This window comes from Hypanus sabinus, chromosome 16 (assembly GCF_030144855.1).
Source record: "Hypanus sabinus isolate sHypSab1 chromosome 16, sHypSab1.hap1, whole genome shotgun sequence".
Lineage (NCBI taxonomy): Eukaryota > Metazoa > Chordata > Chondrichthyes > Myliobatiformes > Dasyatidae > Hypanus > Hypanus sabinus.
This window is the reverse complement of record NC_082721.1, coordinates 40,466,307-40,486,752: the sequence shown is the minus strand read 5'-3', so window position 1 is coordinate 40,486,752 and position 20,446 is coordinate 40,466,307.

Here is a 20,446-nt window from a genome sequence, read left to right as displayed (position 1 = left end):
ATGCTCCAGAGAAAACAATCCAAGTTTGTCCAACCTCTTCTAATACCTAATTCTTTCAAATCTAGCAGGATCCTGGCGAACCTTTCCTGCAGCTTCTCCTAAACTTCCACATTCCACATTGCGGAACAACCAGAACGGCACACAATATTTCAGTTGTGGCCTAACCTGAGTTTTATGCAATTACAATGAGTTGATGCACCAAGGGGCCTGATTTTTGCCCTATCACTCTAAGAAATGGGATATGGAAAGAAGGATCATTTTCATCCATAGTGATAATGGATGATGGGAATTATTTGGAAGTATCCAAGCTTTTAATGATAAATGGTTGATAGAAAAGAAAGTTGTGAGGAAGAAGCAAACTACTGACTATTGCAAAGGGATATAAAAAGGTAAAACTGGTAAATTGGTAAATTTGTTTATTATTGTGACATGTAGAGTGAAAAATGTTGTCTCACACAGATCATTTCATCTCACCGTGCTTTGAGGTGGTACAAGGAAAGCAATAACAGAATGTAGAATAATGTGTTACAGTTATGGAGAAAATGCAGTTCAGGCAGACAGTGAGGTGCAAGGCCATAGTGAGGTGGATTGTGAGGTTCTGGGTGTCAGGTCGGTAGTTTTTTCACTCCTAGAGGTCGGAAGATCACCACACCTGTATTCAGATTTAAAAGAATATTATTGATTATTGTTAGATTTAACTGAGTAGAACGATTACATTAGAAGTGACAAGTACATTTGTGGAAAGCAGCTGGCACTGAGTTGCCTCACTAACGCACAAAAAAGTTGTCAAATGGAGAGTAATGAAAGGAATTGGGAGGTTGTCTATCTTGCAAAAAAGAATAGAAAGCAAATGTGGTATTTAAATTGTGTGAAAAAATAGATATTGGTAGAGGTGGAGCTAAAGATAGTGCCAGAGGGTGAGTTCTCCCAGCTCTCAGTGAAACAGTTAAATTCTTCCTGTTCTAATGTCTCCATATTCCTTTTCAGGGTGGCTGGGTCCTGTCGGAATCTTTGATCCACGGCGGTACACAAACTGCAGTTCTGCATGGTGGTGCATTTCCATTCTTGGAGCAAACTGATTGGCCACATTTTGATATATCCAGGTTAGGCCTGAAGCTGGGCACATTCAGTGCCTTGCATGGCCCTGTGGACACGAACTCTCAACGGTGTCGCATACTGAAGTGTAACGGAGTGAAGGAGAGTTTGCTGTCAATTCTCGAGTCTGGGAGCTTGAAATAAAAAGCATCAATTCAAACTGACTGGAACATTGAAATAACAACTGTTGATTCCCCTCTCACTGTGGAAGGAGCAATATCTGTCTCTCCCTTGTTTTTGAGAGTGTCTGTAGGATTTTGAAAATGTTTGAGTGAACAGTTAGCTTTTGATGTACTATAGATCTCTCTTTGGGGGTTTTGCTGTTGCAGTCGAATGGAATATTGATCTTAATTGCAAGGCAATTGACTACAATTATAAATAAGTTGTGCTAAAACTATTAAATGGGTCTTTGTAGAGAATATACATTGAGTTATGGCTTCCATATTTTAGGGAAGGATTTACTTTTCTTGGAAGAAGTTCAGAGGACAGCTAGGCTCATTTCTAGGAAGAAGAACTTGGTTTATTAACAGGATGGGTCCAGGCACATTGGAAATTAAATAATGATGTCAATGCAATGCACGAGATTCTGTAGTGGCTATACAACAAGGGTGTTGTGGGAAGCTTTCTCCTCATGGGAGGAACAGGAACCAAAGAGTTAACCATTGAATTAAATGAGGAAGAATCCCTTGATACCTCCATTTCAAAAAGCCATTTTACATACTATAGCTGAGACAGATGGATTACAGAGAAAATAACTGAGCTTGAAAGTTGTGATGGATCAAAAGATCAAACCAGCATAATCTTAGTAAAAAGTGGAGCAGGCTCAAAGGATTGCATGGCACACTGTTTTTTTTTTTATTAAGTTAAATTAATTAAAGAGGATGATTAAAACATGTATAACCACTATAGAGCAACAATCAAAGAAAGCTATTGGACCATTGAAAGTAATATACCATGAATCAAGGAGAATGGCAACCAAAGTTTCTAGTGCTCTGGTCAGAGACTACTTGGAATGCTGAGTTTAGTCACAACGCAAAGAAGAAAGAATAAATTAAGTCATTGGAGAAAAGTGCAAAGAAAAGTTAATTAGGCAGTGATCTGTTTGAATGGACACTCAGGAAAGATTGAAGATTCTTTGAACAAGAAGGGAGATTTTTGAAAGAAATGCAAGATTTTTTTTGAGTATAGCATAAAAAAAATAATGCAGACATTCATTCAAATTTAACCATTGGGGTCTTTAATGACCTGAGCATTTTTTCATTGCTTTATCTTCTGTCTAAAGTATGATGTCTAGAATTATGGAGCACTCCTCTAGTGTTGTATTGGATTACCAATATGTCCTTGGATGGCCATCATCTCAGAAATAAGCGCTTGTTAATGACACAGTCTATTTTTATTTCCCACTAGATCTAAACAGAAGTTGCCCATTCACATACTGTGAGAGAAATAAGATTATGAGATCTTCCTGTAATCAGTATCTGACTACCATCTTCATTTAATTAAGCCTTGATTAGCAAACTTCACACTTCTAACATTTTGATTTAGCCACTTCTGAGTTTAGAGTAGGATTAGGGTTAATGAATAGTTGCTGGCGCAAACTCAGTGGGCTGAAGGACCTATTTCCTTTGATTTGCAGCATTTGCAGATGTTCTCGGGTTTCTATAGTATCTCCCGCAATGAGACATGAGGAGTGGTTAAGATGAGAAAGGATCCAATTGAATCTAGATAGCAGTAAACAGACTGGATGTATGGATGTATGTCTTCGTATCGCATCCCTGGCCCCGGTAGTCAATCTCGGCTGCCCCAGCGACCCAGGGCATATTCAAAACCCGGACTCCAGCACCATCACCGCATGTTCCAATAACCATGGACAGCTTCAAAGTGATTGCGCAACCACCAACTGCGACTCCAGCCTTGAACTCCAGGCCGGGTCTTCACGTGCTGCGATTGTGACTCCCGTCTCCCCTTCCCCCACCACCATTCTGCCATCCCCTCTCCCTCAGATCCCATCGTCAGCACCTGGGCCCTCGGAGGCTCCATCTTCCTCTCACCCCAACCCTTCCCTCTCCACTGACACTACCAGCCTCCCTCCCCCCTCTGATTGCAGTTCTCATCCGTGAAAGGTCTTTACCATCCCCTCCGACCTTCAACTCTCTGAGGCAGAGCGCTCTGTCCTCATTAAAGGCCTCACCTTTGTCCCCCTTCACCGACACCTCAGCGAGTTCCGCGTACGCCATGACACGGAACTCTTCTTCTGCCGGCTCCGTCTCTGAGCTTACATCTTTGGCAAGGACTCTCCTACCCTCACCGATGACCCCTTCTCCCGCCTTCAACCCTCCTCCTCTTCATGGACACCCCGCTCTGGTCTTCTGCCTGTTCTGGATCTCTTTATTGCTAATTGCCAACGAGACATCAACCGTCTCAACTTCATCACACCCTGTTCCAATTCCAACCTCACACCTTCCGAACGCTCTGCTCTCCGCACCAATCCCAACCTCACTATAAAACCTGCTGATAAGGGGGGAGCTGTTGTTGTCTGGCGTACTGACCTCTACCTGGCCGAGGCACAGTGACAACTCTCTGATACCTCTTCTTATTTACCCCTTGATCATTACCCCACTAAGGAGCACCAGGCCATTGTCTCCTATACCATCACCAACCTTATCAGCTTTGGGGATCTCCCATCCACTGCCACCAACCTCATAGTTCCCACACCCTGCACTTCCCGTTTCTACTTCCTACCCAAGATCCACAAACCTGCCTGTCCAGATAGACCTATTGTCTCAGCTTGCTCCTGCCCCACTGAACTAATTTCTGCATACCTTGACACTGTCTTATCCCCCCTTGTTCAATCTCTTTCCACCTATGTTCGTGACACTCTCATGCTTTGAATTTTTTCAATGCTCTTAAGTTCCCTGGCCCCCACCATCCTATTTTCATCGTGGACGTCCAGTCCCTATATAGCTCCATCCTCCACCGAGATGGTCTCGAAGCTCTTCACTTTTTTTTGGATTCCAGACCTAACCAATTCCCCTCTACCACCACTCTCCTCCGTATAGCGGAATTAGTTCTTACTCTCAATAATTTCTCCTTTGGCTCCTCCCACTTCCTCCAAACCGAGGATGTAGCCATGGGCACCTGTATGGGTCCCAGTTTTGCCTGCCTTTTTGTTGGCTTTGTGGAACAGTCCATGTTCCAAGTCTATACCGGTATCCATTCTCCTCTTTTCCTTCGCTACATCGACGACTGCATTGGCGCTGCCTCTTGCACGCATGCTGAGCTCGTTGACTTCATTAACTTTGCCTCCAACTTTCACCCTGCCCTCAAATTTACCAGGTCCATTTCCGACACCTCCCTCCCCTTTCTTGATCTTTCTGTCTCCATCTCTGGAGATGGCCTATTTATTGATATCTACTATAAGCCTACAAACTCTCACAGCTACCTGGACTGTTCCTCTTCCCACCCTGTCCTTTGCAAAAAGGCTATCCCCTTCTCACAATTCCTCTGTCTCCGCCGCATCTGCTATCAGGATGAGGCTTTTCATTTCAGGATGAAGGAGATATCTTCCTTTTTTAAACAAAGGGGCTTCCCTTCGTCCACTATCAACTCTGCTCTCAAATGCATCTCTCCCATTTCTCGCACATCTGCCCTCACCCCATCCACCTGCCACCCTACTCGGGATAGGGTTCCTCTTGTCCTTACCTACCACCCCACTAGCCTCCAGGTCCAACGTATAATTCTCCGTAACTTCCACCACCTCCAACGGGATCCCACTACCAAACACACTTTTCCCTCCCTCCCTTTCTGCTTTTCACATAGATCGCTCCCCATGCGACTCTCCTGTCCACTCGTCCCCCCCCCATCTCTTCCCACCGATCTCCCTCCTGGCAGTTATCCTTGTAAACGGAACAAGTGCTACACCTGCCTTTACACCTCCTCCCTCACCACCATTCAGGGCCCCAGAGAGTCCTTCCAGGTGAGGCGACACTTCACCTGTGAGTCGGCTGGTGTGGTATACTGCGTCCGCTGCTCCCGGTGTTGTCTTTTATATATTGGTGAGACCCGACGCCAACTGGGAGACCGTTTCACTGAACACCTACGCTCTGTCCGCCAGAGAAAGCAGGATCTCCCAGTGGCCACACATTTTAATTCCACGTCCCATTCCCATTCTGATATGTCTATCCATGGCCTCCTCTATTGTCAAAATGAATCTAAACTCAGGTTGGAGGAACAACACCTTATATACCGGCTGGGTAGCCTTCAACCTGATGGCATGAACTTTGACTTCTCTAACTTCCGTTAATGCTCCTCCTCCCCTCCTTACCCCATCCCTGACATATTTAGTTGTTTGCCTGTTCTCCATCTCCCTCTGGTGTTCCACCCCCTTTCTTTCTGCTGAGGCCTCCCGTCCCATGATCCTTTCCTTTCTCCAGCTCTGTATCACTTTTGCCAATCACCTTTGCAGCTCTTAGCTTCATCCCACCCCCTCCAGTCTTCTCCTATCATTTCGCATTTCCCCCTCTCCCCACTACTTTCAAATCACTTACTATCTTTCCTTTTGGTTAGACCTGACGAAGGGTCTCGGCCCGAAACGTCGACAGTGCTTCTCCCTACAGGTGCTGCCTGGCCTGCTGTGTTCCACCAGCATTTTGTGTGTGTTTTTGTTTGAATTTCCAGCATCTGCAGATTTCCTCATGTTTGGATGTATGGAGGATGTTTCCCCTGGATAGAATGTCTAGAAGAAGAAGTTACTGTTTCAGGATACAGGATATTTAGGACTGAGATAAAGAAAAGCTTTTTAACCAGAGAGCGGCAAACCTGTGTAATTTGCTACCACAGAAGTCAATGCAGGCCAACCCCCCGAATAAACTTAAGTAGATGGATTTCAAGATGCAAAAGACATCACTGGGAAAGAGAACATTTTGTGTCTCTTACTCTGTACTTTGCAGCAACAACTGGAACTTTGTAATTAAAAAGGTAGGGATTACAGACTGAGTTCAATTAATTATTTTATCATGCAAATTATTGTGTGACATGATAGAATCAAACATTAACCAATTATTGCTAAGCACCAACTTCTGAACTACTCTTTCAGGTTTGAGAGATCTGAGAGTTTGGACTGCTGCAAGACGAATGTATCAACACAGTTTCACACAAGATGCTGGAGGAACTTGGCAGAATCTGTGCAGGGAAATTGACAGTGGATGTGTCAGTTTGAGACTTTTCATCTGGACTGAGGGATAAAAGGGAAATGACCAGCATAGTAGGACAGGTGGAGGAAAGGCTGGCAAGCCTGCGGTGGATCCAGGTGAGGAGGGGTGATGGGCAGATGGAGGACAGGAGAGTGGAAATAGAAACAGAAGTTGGGAGGTGACAGGTGGATGCGACAAAAAAACTGAGGATGATGGAATATAGCTGAAGTGGATGGTGGAGCAAGGAGTCAAGTGAGTGAAATGGAGAGGGCAAATGGAAACAGGTGGGGTGGGAACCCAATGAAAAGAGTGCATGAAGAAGGAAAGGAATCAGGGTGAAGGGTCCTGGGGTGAATTTGGAGGAATTGGACCCACCACATCCATGCTGAACTTGTTCCCCATCTACCTTAATTCCATTTGCCCCATATTAGAACTGAATCCTGTTGTGCCTTACCTATTTCAGTGTTTGTCTAAATGTTTCATAGAACATAATGATTGGATCTGACTTCACTACCTCCTCTAGTAGTAAGTTATAGATATAAGACACTCACTGTCTTAAAAAGAACTTTCCCCTCATATCCGCTTTGAAATTCCTTCTTCTCACTTTAAATCTACGCTCTCTTGCTTTTAATACCAGTATAGCATGAGAAAGATTTTGACTACTTACTCTATGCCTCTAATAACATTCTTCTATCATCACCCCAATCTGCTTCTCTTCAGGGAAAACAAGTCTAGCCAATCCAATCTCTCCCGATAACTGAGGTCATCCAGTACAGGGAAAACCCATTGAATCTCCCTGCATTCTCATCTGCACAACCACATCCTTCCTATAATGTTGTGATCAGAATTGTAAACAATACTCCAAGTGTAATCTAACCAGGCTTTTGTGAAGTTGCGTATTCTGTATTGTATCATGCAGCATTAGATAACCTCTCTCACCATCCACAACATCACTCGTTTCATGTCATCCACAATCATGTGTCCTACATTCACATCCAAGTCATTAGTGTACATCACCAAAAGCAATGGTCCAAAAAATAGTTATTATCCTACAGCCTAAAGCAGTGTGGATAACTTCACTCACCTCAATATGTAAACTAACTCCACAACCTATAGATTCACTTTCAAGGACTCTATAATTCAGTATTATTTCTTTACCTTTTTATTATTTGTACTACTTGTCTTCTGTAGGTTGGTTTTGTGGTGGTTCAGTCCGCATACTCCGGACTCCCTTGCTGCAGTTGGACTTGAGTAGAAACACCTGAGGCTCATATTGGAACTGGGAATATAAGTGGCCCTGGTATTGTTTTGTTAAGTAATTTATAGTACAGATGGCTGGTGGAAGGCCAGAATGGGTGCTTGCTGTCCTTGGGGGCTGTGTTTGAGAACCCTGGCTTCTGGGAGCCATGCTGGAAGTAGTTGGAGTGGTCATTACGGTATGGATTCAGCTGCTTCCTGGGCCAGCTGGGTGGTTGTCAGCCACTCTGAGCTAGGGAGGGATCTGGCTGCTTCTGTAGCCAGCCAGGGCTGCTGGCTGTAATGGCTACTTGGAGCTACCCTGATGTAGAGGTGGAACTGTCTGTTGTTCCTTGGTGTTTGTCTCTTCCTGTCCTTGCCCCTGTGGGGTAAGTCTGACTGTTCTGCTGTTACCCAATGGATGGTCCTGCCCCACATTGGTGTGGAGTTATAGATGAGTCCTAGCTTGGTGGATAAGCCCTGGCTCTTTGTTTGTGTACTGTCCTGTCTCATGTCAGTGTCCTGTTAAAGATGAGTCCTGGTTTGTTGGAGGATAAGTCCTGGCTCCATGTTGATGTACAGTTCCTAGTCTGCCTCTAGCTCCAGCCTCTGAGTTCCCCAAGCTCCAAACCTGTAGCCTTGAGGCTTGGGTCAAGCCTGCAGCCTTGACCCAAGTTGCAAGACCCCAAGTCCCTAGCCAAGCCTTGTCATGTCATGTTTGGGGGTCCAAGACCTAGGTTCTGGGTCCTTGTCCAGTCTTGGGCTTGGAGTCCACCCCAGGTTCCTTGTTCCCAGTCCCTTGTCCTGGTCCTGCTTTCCCTGCCTAGATTGCATCCTGTCCTGTCCTTGGGTTCCATCTTGTCCTGTTTCTGGGACTCCAGTGTCTGTGTCCTGATTCAACACCTGACTTATGACAGGTTTTTGTCAGTCTTTTTTATATACAGTTATTTTCATGAATTATACTACATTTATTTATTTTCCTGTAAATACTTGCAAGAAAGTGAACTTTGAAGTAGCATATGTGTGATATGTACACAGAGTGGCTGCTTTATTAGCTCCCTTCTGTACATAATGTGGCTACTGGGTGTATCTTCATGATCTTGTGCTGCTGTAGTCTATTCACTTCAATGTTTGTGTTGTGCATTCAGAGATGCTCCTCTGGACACCTGTGTATCATGTGCTGTTTGTATTACTGTGACTTTCCTGTCAGCTTGAACCAGTCTGGCCATTTGTTCTCCTAGGAATGTTCTCATTAATAAGCTATTTTTGCCTGGTTTCATGAATCCTTTGGATCAGTGGGAGACCCCCAAGGGCTCTAGACTGCGGCGCTCTACTTCACCTGAACTTGCCTCAATGTGGCTTGTTTTACCTGTTAATTGCTCCCTGAAGTTTTGTCGTGGTGTTTTTTGGTAAATGTGGGATTCTCATGCGGCCTTGTACTATATAAGTTAAGTGCACTGATCACTCGTTGCTCAATCTTGAACTAGCCTTTCCAGTGATGTTTGAAACTCAAGTCTGCAGCTACTCCACCCCTGGGTTACTAACCTGAGTTCATCTTCACTACAGCACTAAGTCATCATGGAACTAGTGGTGTGTGAACAGCTGCATACAGCATTGACCTGTCAAGGAGAAGCCATTGGGAAATATGAATACATGCTCCAGAAGATGCCTACATCACTGCAGAAGTTCTGAGTCTGGTGGGTGAGATTTATGTTCTAAGACTGGTTCTAGTTCAGTGCACTTGCTTGTGCATCCTGCCATGGAGTTCCTTAACTCCCGTGAAGTTTCATTAAACCTACCAGCCCCTGAACAGTTTGCTGGTAACCCCAAGTCCAGCCCTGGGGATTTGAGACGATACCTGTTTGCATTCTTCTTTCAGCCTTCTAAGTCCCTTCAGACTGAAGTAAAGTGACACACATCACCTCATTCCTTCTGGGCAGAGTCCCTGTTTAGGCAATGGCACTATAGGAGAGATTCACCCACCTACTTTGATCTAGATCTCTTTACTAGAACAGTGAGGAGGGTGTTCAACTGGTGGTCAGGAGGCAGTCAAAAGGCTCCTCTATCTACGTCAGGACATCCAGTCTGTGGTGGACTATTCTATAGGATTCTGCACTTTGGTTGCAGAATGCAGTTGGAGCATGGAATTACTGACTGCCACATTTCATCAGGGTCTTAACAGCAGCCGGAGACCCAGAAAAATATCTGAAGTTTCATAGACCTGGCAGTCTGGATTGATAAGTAACTATCTGAGAGGAGGCGAGAGAGATGTGGTGAATTTTCCCAAAGGACTTTCCTTCGTGCCTGTTTGATGTCTTCTTGGACATCACATTCAAAGGCTCCACCCAGACCTCTATTGACTCCTCCTGAGGCTCCTCATTTCTGAGACTGTTGGACTCCTGCATGGTACATGGCAAGATGCAATATTTGGACTGGGAAGGATATGGTCCAGGGGAGAGGTGCTGTGTTTCTATTTGGGACATTTTGGACCCAGAATTGATAATGGACTTTCACAACCACCATTCAAATTGCCTTGGGCTGTCAGAAGCTGGCCATTGGAGGGGAAATTCCTGACATGAAACCTTTGGATCACCAGGAGGAGCCTAAGGGCCCCAGACCTCAGCACTTTATTTCACCTGAATTATGCCAATTTACCTCATTCCAGCTGTTCTTCTTAAACCTGGTAGTTGCTTTCTGAAATTTATTGTGCTGTTTATTGTTAACTGTGGGCTTCTCGCGCGACCTTGTACTATTTGCGTTACCTGTGCAGAGCACTTGTCACTCAGTCTTGAACTACCCTTTCCAGCGTGATCTTCATTCTGACTGACCTGTGGATCTTCATTGATTCTTCTGTGAATAATCTCGTCAGTGTTCTCTGCTCAGCTCTCCAGTTCTCCACACCTGGGTTCATCAGCCTGAGTTCACCATTATGGACCGAGCTGTGGCTCACTGGATGTGTTGTTGTTTTTTTTGCACCATTCTGTTAAACGCTAAGATTTTTTTATTTATTTAAAAAAAACCTAGCGATCAGCAGTTTCTGTGATACTCAAACCTCCCCAACTGACACCAGCAATTATTCCTCAGTCACTTAGATCACGTTTCCTCCTCATGCTGATGTTTGGTCTGAACACTAACTGAACCTGTTGGTGAGATCAGCATGCTTTTATGCATTGAGTTGCTGCCACATGATTGGTTGACTGCATATTTGCATTAAAGAGCAATTGTGCAGCTATACTTAATAAAGAGGCCACCAAATGCATTTATCTTGATAAAAAATTTATTGTGAACTTTGATTTTTGAAGCCAGCAAGCTTCATCCACTGTAGATAACTATTATGAATGTGTAATGTTTCAATTCTCAGGAAATCCCCTGAGATGGACCAACTCTCCTGACCCCTTGATGCAAGGATTTGGACCAACAATTTTGCCCAGATACTCTGGAGTGCTTTCTTTCAGCCCAGTTTCTCTTTCAGTTGCCCTTTAACTGTGCTGATGCAGGATAATGCTTTCCCTGGCACCTGCAAAGGGTCCATACTCATTTATAAAGAATGGCAACAAAAAATGACCATGCATTAAAAATAAGTGATTGCATTTAAAAGCTACATAATGGGCCACAATATAATTAGATCGTTCGAGTGCCTCTCCATAAAACCCTGAGCTACTCTGACCCATACATTAAAATGTTGACAAGAGTAGCCATACAGACATACAAATGAGGCTTTTTATTTAATGAGCATCCAACATATTAAAATAATGTTGCTCTCTTATCCTGGAAAAGGTTGTGGGAGGATCACTCTTTGTAGTTTAAAGTGGGGGCATCCTAATGATTATTTCATCAAACAGGCTGCAAAATAAAAGACGGCCATTTAGCACAGGAACAAGAAGTATACCTATCAAAGCCTGTTTGTTTAAATCATTCTCTAACTTATACTGTGACTCTATTTACCCATCTTTGTGATCCAACACAGTACTTTTTATAAAGAAATGATCAATTCACCTCAACCTTGCAGACTGTGATTGAGCCTAGAAAAGCAAGCTACTTGATGAGGGGATTGTCTTCACATGAGAAAGAGTGCTTCAAACATACAAATTAGGTGAAGGACTTGACTCTTTAGTACTACTCCTGGATTTTCTTTATCTTCCTGCTAAATACCTTAGTATTATGTTCAGATTATGGCAACTTGTTTTGGATTCTCCATCCAAAGGAAATGAATGGAAACTGAATTGATTAGAACCAGTTTTTTTCACACAAACCATACAAATATTGATATATGCCAGAGTTGTTTGTTCTACTGGTCAGTCCCTGACGCAATCACATCCTTAGTAAAATGGGACGAGGTATTCCTGTGTACTGTTCATATGAATGAATTGAGGGCTTTTCTGGTGTTAAATGTGCAGCAAATAATTTGTGGAAAGTTCATTTCTACTCATTGGCATGAGTTGGAGCCTAAAGGATCATCTTATAGCTTTGTAGAATATTCTCTGTAAATCTAGGAATATATGGTTGTTTTCAGGTTTGCTTTTTTTTATATAAAAGCTGCTGTACATTCCATTGACTGTGTGACAGTCACATCAAGCTGTACAGACACTTTAGAACTCTATAGATCATGTGACATCAAACAGCACTTTGTGGCTGACTTTCATGTGGCATCTGCTGTCTGTACTCCATCAGCAACCTTTCTGGCTGTGTTCTTGGCAATGTTGAAGGCAACTCCAGCAGCTGCCATATCTGTGTCACCCATCTCAGCACAATAGACCATAGAAGAGTACTGTGTTGTACAATGTTGTACCAAAGCAGCAAAACGTCAAATCAAAAACACCCAAACACTAATGCCACCTACCTACACCATGTCCATATCCCTCTATCCTCCTCCTGTCCATTTGCTTATTGAAATGTCTCTTAAAAGCCTCTGAAGTAGTTTTCTTTACCACCATACTAGGCAGCACATTCCAGAAATCCACTACTCTCAGAATAAAAAATATACCCGTTACATCCCTCTTGAAAGTAGTCGCTCTCACCTTCAATGCATGCCTCTGGTATTAGACATTTCAACCCTTGGAAACAGATTCTCTCTGTTCATTCTATCTAAGTCTCTCGTAATCTTGTGAACCTCTATCAGATATCCCCTCAGCCTCCAACGCTCCAGAGAAAACAACCCAAATTTATCCAGCCTCTTGTGATAGCACTTGCCCTCTAAACCAGGCAGCCTCCTCGTAAACCACTTCTGCACCCCCTCCAAAGCTTCAATAACCTTCCTATAGCGGGGTAGCCAAAACTGTGCAATACTTCAGATATGGCCTAACTAGAGTTTTATACAGTTGCAACATAATCTTCTGACTTTTGAACTCAATGCTTTGACAAATAAAAGCAAGCACTCAATAAGCCTTAACTACCTTATCAACTTGTATAGTCACTTTCAAGGACCTATGAACTTGGATCCCTAGATCTCCCTGCTCAGCAACACCTTGCCCTTAACAGTGTACTGTCTCTTGCATTGCCCTAATGAGCTGCAATACCTCACATTTATCTGGGTTAAATTCCATCTGTGATTTTTCTCTGCCTATAACTGTAGATGATCTATATCATGCTGTATTCTTTGCCAGTCTTCTACGCTATCCACAACTCCACCAATCTTGGTATCATCCACAAATTTACTAACCCACCCATCCACATTTTCATCCAGATTATTTATCTACATCACAAACAGCAGAGGTCTTGGAGCAAATCCCTATGGAATTCCACTAGTTACAGACCTTCAGCTCTAGTTCTGAATCCAAACAGCCAATACACAGCTAATCCCATCCCACTTAATCTTCTAGTTTAATTTCCCATGAGGGACTTTGTCAAATGCCTTACTAAAATCCATGTAGGCAACATCCACTCCCCTACCCTCATCAATATTTCTTGTCACCTTGTCAAAAAACTCAATCAAGTTGGTAAGACATGACCTGCTACGCTCAAAGCCATGCTGGCTCTCCCTAATTAGGCATGTGTTTCCAAATATTAATATATCCTATCCCTAAGAATTTTCTGCAGCAATTTCCCTACAACTGACATGAGACCCACCAGTCTATAGTTCCCAGGATTTTTCCTTGTTCCCTTCTTAAATAGAGGTACAATGTTAGCCACTCGCAAGTCCTCCAGGACCTTGCCGGCAGCTAGAGAGGAAACAAAGATACTGGTCAAGTGCTCACCAATTTCACCTCATGCCTCTATCAATAACCTGGGGTAAATCCTATGAGGCTCAGGGGGCTTATCCACCCTGATAGTCCTTAAGAAGCCCAACACTTTCTCCTCCATGAGTTCTAACTGCCCTAACATATTTATACACTCAGTACTGATCTCTTGGTCCTCCATATCCTTTTTCTTGGTAAATATTGAAGCACTTGTTAAAACCTCACTCACATTCTCTGCATCTAAGGAAATATTACCCCCTTTTACCTTAAGTGGTTCCATCCTCTCTGTAGTTATCCTTTTACTCTTGATGTATGTATAGAATGCCTTGGGATTCGCTTTAATTCTACTTGCTAAGGACTTTTCATAGGCTCTCCGGCTTTCCTAATTCCCTTCTTTAGTTTGTTTCTGGCTTCTTTATACTGCTCATGTGCTTCATTTGATCCTGACTTCCGAATCTTTACATAATTTTCCTTTTTCTTCTTGACCAAATTCATCTTCTTTCTGGGCATCCAAGTTTCTCTTACCTTTCCAGCCCCATCCTCACTTCTAACAGGAGCATACCTTTCCTGTACTATATGCAATTGTTCTTGAACTAACTTCCACATGTCTGATGTGGACTTGCCAGAGAAAATGTATTCCTAATTAAGGCTTCTTAGTTCCTGCTTAGTGCCCTTGTAATTTTCCCTACTCCAATTTACAACTCTCCCACATGTACCATACCTATCCTGAAAGATAAGGAGTTGTGGTCACTGGTCCCTAACTGTTCACCCACTGAAAGGTCAGACACCTGGCTAGGCTTGTTATTAACACCAGGTCCAGTACAGCCCCTCCTCACATTGGACTGTCCACATATTGATTTAAGAAACCTTCCTGGATTCACTTAACAAATTCAGCCCCATCTAAACCCCTTACACTAAGAAGGTTCCAATTTATATCAGAGAAATTGAAAATCCCCATGACAACAACGCTATTATTTTTGCATATTTCCTTAATCTGATTACTTATCTATTCCTCGATGTCTCAGTGGTTATTTGGGGGTCTGTGGTACAATCCCATCAGTGTAATTGCACCATTCCTAATCCTGAATTTCATCCAAGTAGACTCAGTGTCTGACCCCTCTATTATGTCTCCTCTGAGTCCAGCTGTGATGTTGTCTCTGATTAGTAATGTAACTCTACCCCTTCTTTTACCTCCTCCACTATCCTTCCTAAAACTTTGAAAACCTGGTACATTAATCACCCATTCCTGCCCCTCTGTCAATCAAGTTTCAGTAATGGCTACGGCATCATAGTTCTGTGTACTGATCCATGTTCTAAATTCACCCTTACTCATAATACTCCTAGCATTAAAATATAAAGTCTTCAAAATATCTGACATGTCCTACCTGTTACTTTGATTTAGCCTTTCAATACTTTTCCTGATATCTACCTTCCATTCCATCCTTCCCTTACTGACAATGAAGGATGTGATTTTCCCTATGAAAGCATATTTTGATGGGGCTGCACCTGCCCATTCACCTCCTCCTTCACTTCCTTTCAGGACCCTTGCAGTCTTAACGGGTGACATAACACTTCACCTGCGAATCTGTTGGTGTTGTCTACTGATGTGGTTTCCTCTACATTGGTAAGACCTGGCATAGATTGGAGGGCTGCTTTATTGTGGTGCTTTGCTCCATCTGCAAAAATCATGATTTCTAAGTGGCCAGCCATTTCAGTTCCAATTTCCGTTCCAATCTCCATTCCCATACATCAGTCCATGTCCTCCTCTACTGCCATAATGAGGCCACTCTCAGGCTGGGGGAGCAACACCTCATGTTCCTTCTGGGTAACCTCCAATCTGATGGCATGAGCATCAATTTCTCTAAATTCTGGTAATACTTCCCTTTCCTTATTCTTCAATTCCCCACTCTAGCACCCCTGTTAACTCTTCTCGTCTTCTGATTTCCATTGGTGCCCTTCCTCCTTCCATTTCTCCTGTGGCCTGCTCTCCCCTCCAATTAGATTCCTTCTTCAGCAGCTCTTTTCAACCTATCACCTCTTTGCTTCATACTTCATTTCCCATCCCCTATCCACCTGGCTTCACCAGTCATCTTCTTGCTTGTACTCCCTCCCCTCCCTCCACCTTCTTATTCTGGCTTCTTCCACCTTAATTTCCAGACATAATTAGGGGTCTCAGCCCAAAACATTGACTGTTAATTTATTTCCATAGATGCTGCTTGACTTGCTGAGTTCCTCCAGCATTTTGTGTGTGTTACTTTTGAAAGGGGCTAATGATCTTAGAATTATATCTAACAAAAATGAAATAATACAGAAGTATATAATATTTTAATACTTCAATGCCTTAGAACTTCAGCTGGAGGCTTCAATATCCTTGCTTGATATAAGCAAAAAAGCAGGAGTAGGCCATTCAGCCCATTGCATCTGCTCCTCCAGACATCAGATCATGGCTGACCTTTCTGCTTAATATCAGTTTCCTGCTCTATATCAATATCCTCATTCATTGTTCAGATCTGCTTGTTGTTGGTTAGTGCAATAAACGGCTGATCCTCTATAGCCATACAGAGTACAATGTACAAGACTTACTTGCATCCTCAACAACCTATATGCACTCCAAATGATCTTCATTAAGTGCTTATCTATACCTATTATTCCTCTTGCTGAATAGCAACGAAATAGACTGTAGGCATTAGAGGAATCATGAACAGATATGAGGAACCCTTCAATCATTCTCTGGCATTCAGTCTGATGCATAGAAGACCCATCCCAATGCCATATTCTATCAATAACCCATATCCTTTCATTTTCACCAATCTCTGAAATTCTGCTTTGTATTAATACAATGGCTTTAGTCTCCACAAAACTCCAAAGTGGATAATTCCAAAGATTCATCACTCTCTGGGAGAAGAAATTTCTCATCATCTCAGTCCCAGCTATCCTGCTCCTTATTCTGAGAATTTCACCCATAATCCTTGTCTCCCCAGCCAGTGGAAACATTTTCCCAGGCATGGTGGATGTAGATCTTCCTGTAATGTGGCCTCCCATGAAGTGCTGAGCTTAGCAATTCTGCCCATTTCCTTCCTGACCACCTAAAGTGTTGGGTAGATCACTTGAGGTATTTGAGATGTTTGATTTAAAAAAAAATGATGAAGGAATAGTGGACCATGATGTATTGGCATGGGAACTGATTTAGTGAACAGTGGTGTAAGTTTAACACGTACTTGTATTTTCCTGAGGTTTTTGTGCTGAATCATTGTGTATGACAGAAAGAAACCAAGCCCTTAGGGCCAACTTTGTCACCCAATGCAGATATAGCCCAAGTGTAGAATGAGAGACACTGAAGTTCACAGACTTTAACGAACACAGTGTTAAAGGGAAAATAGAACAATAAACACTAGACCAAACAGGGCCGTTAACTAAAATTCCCAAATGGAAAACGAAACCTACACTGTGGCTGAAAAAGAACAACTAAGAATTAAACGAATACCACTGGTCTTCAGGTTCAGTTGACGCAACAGTCCAATTTCTCAGGCAAGGCGGAATGCAGGCAATGAAGTGTTGCTGTGTCCAAGGTTCAATTCTCAACAAATACTATGACAGAATGAATGGAGTTAAATACTATCACAATGAAGTAATAATTGAAGTAAGTAATTGCATATTCACAAGTGCAATTGCCATATCTGATGCGCTGCCGAATCCGTGGTTGTGACAAACTTGTCCACTCTGACAAAGCAGCCTCCCTGAGCCAGCCCCATTTTCCTGCATTTGGCCCATATTCTTCTAAACTTCTCCAGTCCTTGTACCTGCCCAAATGTCTTTTAAAAGTAGTTGTACCAATTTCTACCACTTCTTCTGGCAGCTTGTTCACATACCCATATGACCTTTTGTGTGAAAACCTTTACTCTCAGTTCTACTTTAAATGTTTCCTATTTTGTCTTAAACATATGCCCTTTTATCTTAGGTTCCCCTAAACTGGAAAAAAGACAGTAACCTTTCACTTTATTGATCCCTTTCATGATTCTATGTACCTCTGTAAAAGTCACCCAAGGGTAAAATGCCCCGAGTTATTCAGACTCTCTTTATAACTCAAGCCTACTCTCATCACCACCCTCCCGTCCCTCAACTCTAGTAACATCTTTATATATAATTTCTGCATCTTTTTCAGGGGTCTTTCCTATACCTCAGTGACCAGAACAGCACAATGGTCCCATTGTGGTCTCTCTGTTGTTAATGTTCATCACCAGCACATCCAGGCCTGTCACAACCAAGGACAATGCTGCAGGGTCTACGTGCCAGTGAGGGGGTGCTGTGCAACAGGTTTAACAATCACACTCATGAGTACACATGTTTCAGCTAAATACTGTTTCATTACGGTAGCATTTAACTCCCTTTGTTTTGTTGTAGTCTTGTTGAGATTTGACCAAAAGCACAGCAACGTTTATGCTCCCTACTTACCCTTATAAGGAAAACTACCTTATCAGTGATGCTGTCAAGGAGGGATATTCATTTAGTATTAGTCAAGGTTGGTGTTAATTTTTAGTTTGCCTAGCATTTATCATTTTTCTCTTCCTTTAAATTCTGCAACAGTTCTCAGTAGTCAGTGAACAGTGGACCTGCTTCATTGTCTCCCCCTCCCCATCCCTGCATTTGGGCCATATCCGAACGTTTTGACAAGGCCTCACTGATACCCTGGCAAAACTCTCCCTCCACCCTCCTATCATCGCAGCTTCCAATTTTGCTGGTCCTCTCAAGTGTTGAGAAGTATGCTAACTATGTTGTACAGGCAACTTTCAAGGGCTGGATACAAGATCAAAGCTGAGTGCAGCTGTGATACCTTGCAACAGGGAAATAGGACAATGTGGTTCTGCAGACATCTGGGAAAAATGCTCTGGGAGTGTTACAGTCCTACACAGTCCTGTTTGTGGACCAGCAAGACTAAGGAAAGGACTTTCTCAATACTGTCTCTGATTAAGTACCTTTCTTTATTTTCATCCCTTCTGTTTGTTTTCTAATTTATTTTCTGAGCTTATCTCAGCACTTTCTGTTTTGCTGTCTATGATTTGCACTTAAATTATAGATGAAATATATAGCACAGAAAAGCATCTTCTTGGCCTATCTCATCTGTGCTAACCAGGATGCCCATCTGTGCTAAATTCATTTGCCCACTATCCCTTTTGAGCCATCCTATCCAAGTGCATATCCAGGCACCTTTTATAATGTTGTAGTTGTATCTGCTTCGATGACCTCTGACAGTTCATTCCAGATAAAAACCACTCTCTTTCTGAAAAACATACATTGATTTCTCACTGTTTTATCAGCTTTCTTTTGTGTACTTCCCTTGTGTTATTCAGTGAAAATCCAAATTTGTAAGACTACACTGCTAAAATTGGTTGTACCAATTGGTTTTACTTAGCTACATCACAATGGTGCATGCACTTTGGAAGTACTTCTTTTGATATAGAGGTCCAACGTGGTATTTTGGTTCAGCTGGGTGGTGATTAGAAGACCCTTCAGCAATGTATGTAGCAAAACTTGATCCATTCATTTTTCTATCTTGTCAAGAAATTGCTTACTTAAGCATGATTGAACATTCTTTTGCAAAGTGTGCCAAAGAAGATGCCAACAGCTACTGAAGATTTTACTAATTCCATTAATCGATTGCATTAGTTGCTACATTGTTTTTTACTTCTTGATTTATCAGTGACAAATTGAGAAGACAACTTCAACTTAGTGTTGGCTTCCAAGTAGTGGAGGTGAAAATGCAAAATGGCACTTTGTGATTTATATTGATAGCTTGGAAGTTTGGAAATATTTAATGGTTCCTTTGTTCATACTCAGTCAATAGATGACAAATTTCTATTGGGCGCCATTGTAGCTACAGAGCACTACCAAATTTTTGTAGTTTCCTGAGACAACTTACTGCCTTGTCAGGAAGAAACATGAAATCTGGCTTGGTCAGCCTCATCCACAAAAATAAGTAAGTGTATTCAAGTAAGGGATTAAACTGGAGATCTTCCCATTGCAACATAGAGAGTGATGGAGTGGAAGAAAGCCATTGGCCTTTTATCTCCCTGTCAGCTGAAAATGTGCTCTTAAATTAATTTAAGCCCACTTCCCAGCTCTGCTATACGACCAAGGATTGATTGAAATCCTGTTTAAATATGGTCAGGTTTTCTTACAGACATTGAGTCCCAGAACTCCACAATCCATTGAAAAGTAGTTTCAGCTCAACTTCAATGAATCTCTAGCCCCTTGTTACCAACTTCATTTATAAAGCATTTAAACATTTTCTGCCTGGACTTCCCATAATTTTGCCATCTTAATTAAATCTCCTGTTGTTCTCTGTTCAAATACTGATAACATCTATTAAAGCCTCCTCTGCCCACTCTATAGTCCTAACTCAACTTTCCAATAGTATGGTGATCAGTACTGTACCAATTATGTCAGCTATGGTTTAACTAGTACCTGATAACATGACCCACCCACTCTTACAATCGGTGACTCAACTGAGAAAAGCAGTATAACTGCAAGATTCTTGACTCCAAAATCTATCCACACCATCATCTCCGGGGATCCAAGAACATGCACTCCAAAGCCTCATTGTTCTCTGTTTCTTGTGAATAGCCCCTTGTGTTTGTACTCCATGCATGCAATGTCACACTATGTTGAATAAGGTGTCAAGCCCTATTAAAGCATCGAGGCCCGAGAGTGGAAAACGGACCAGTGTTCAGCCCCATTACTCCAAGCCAG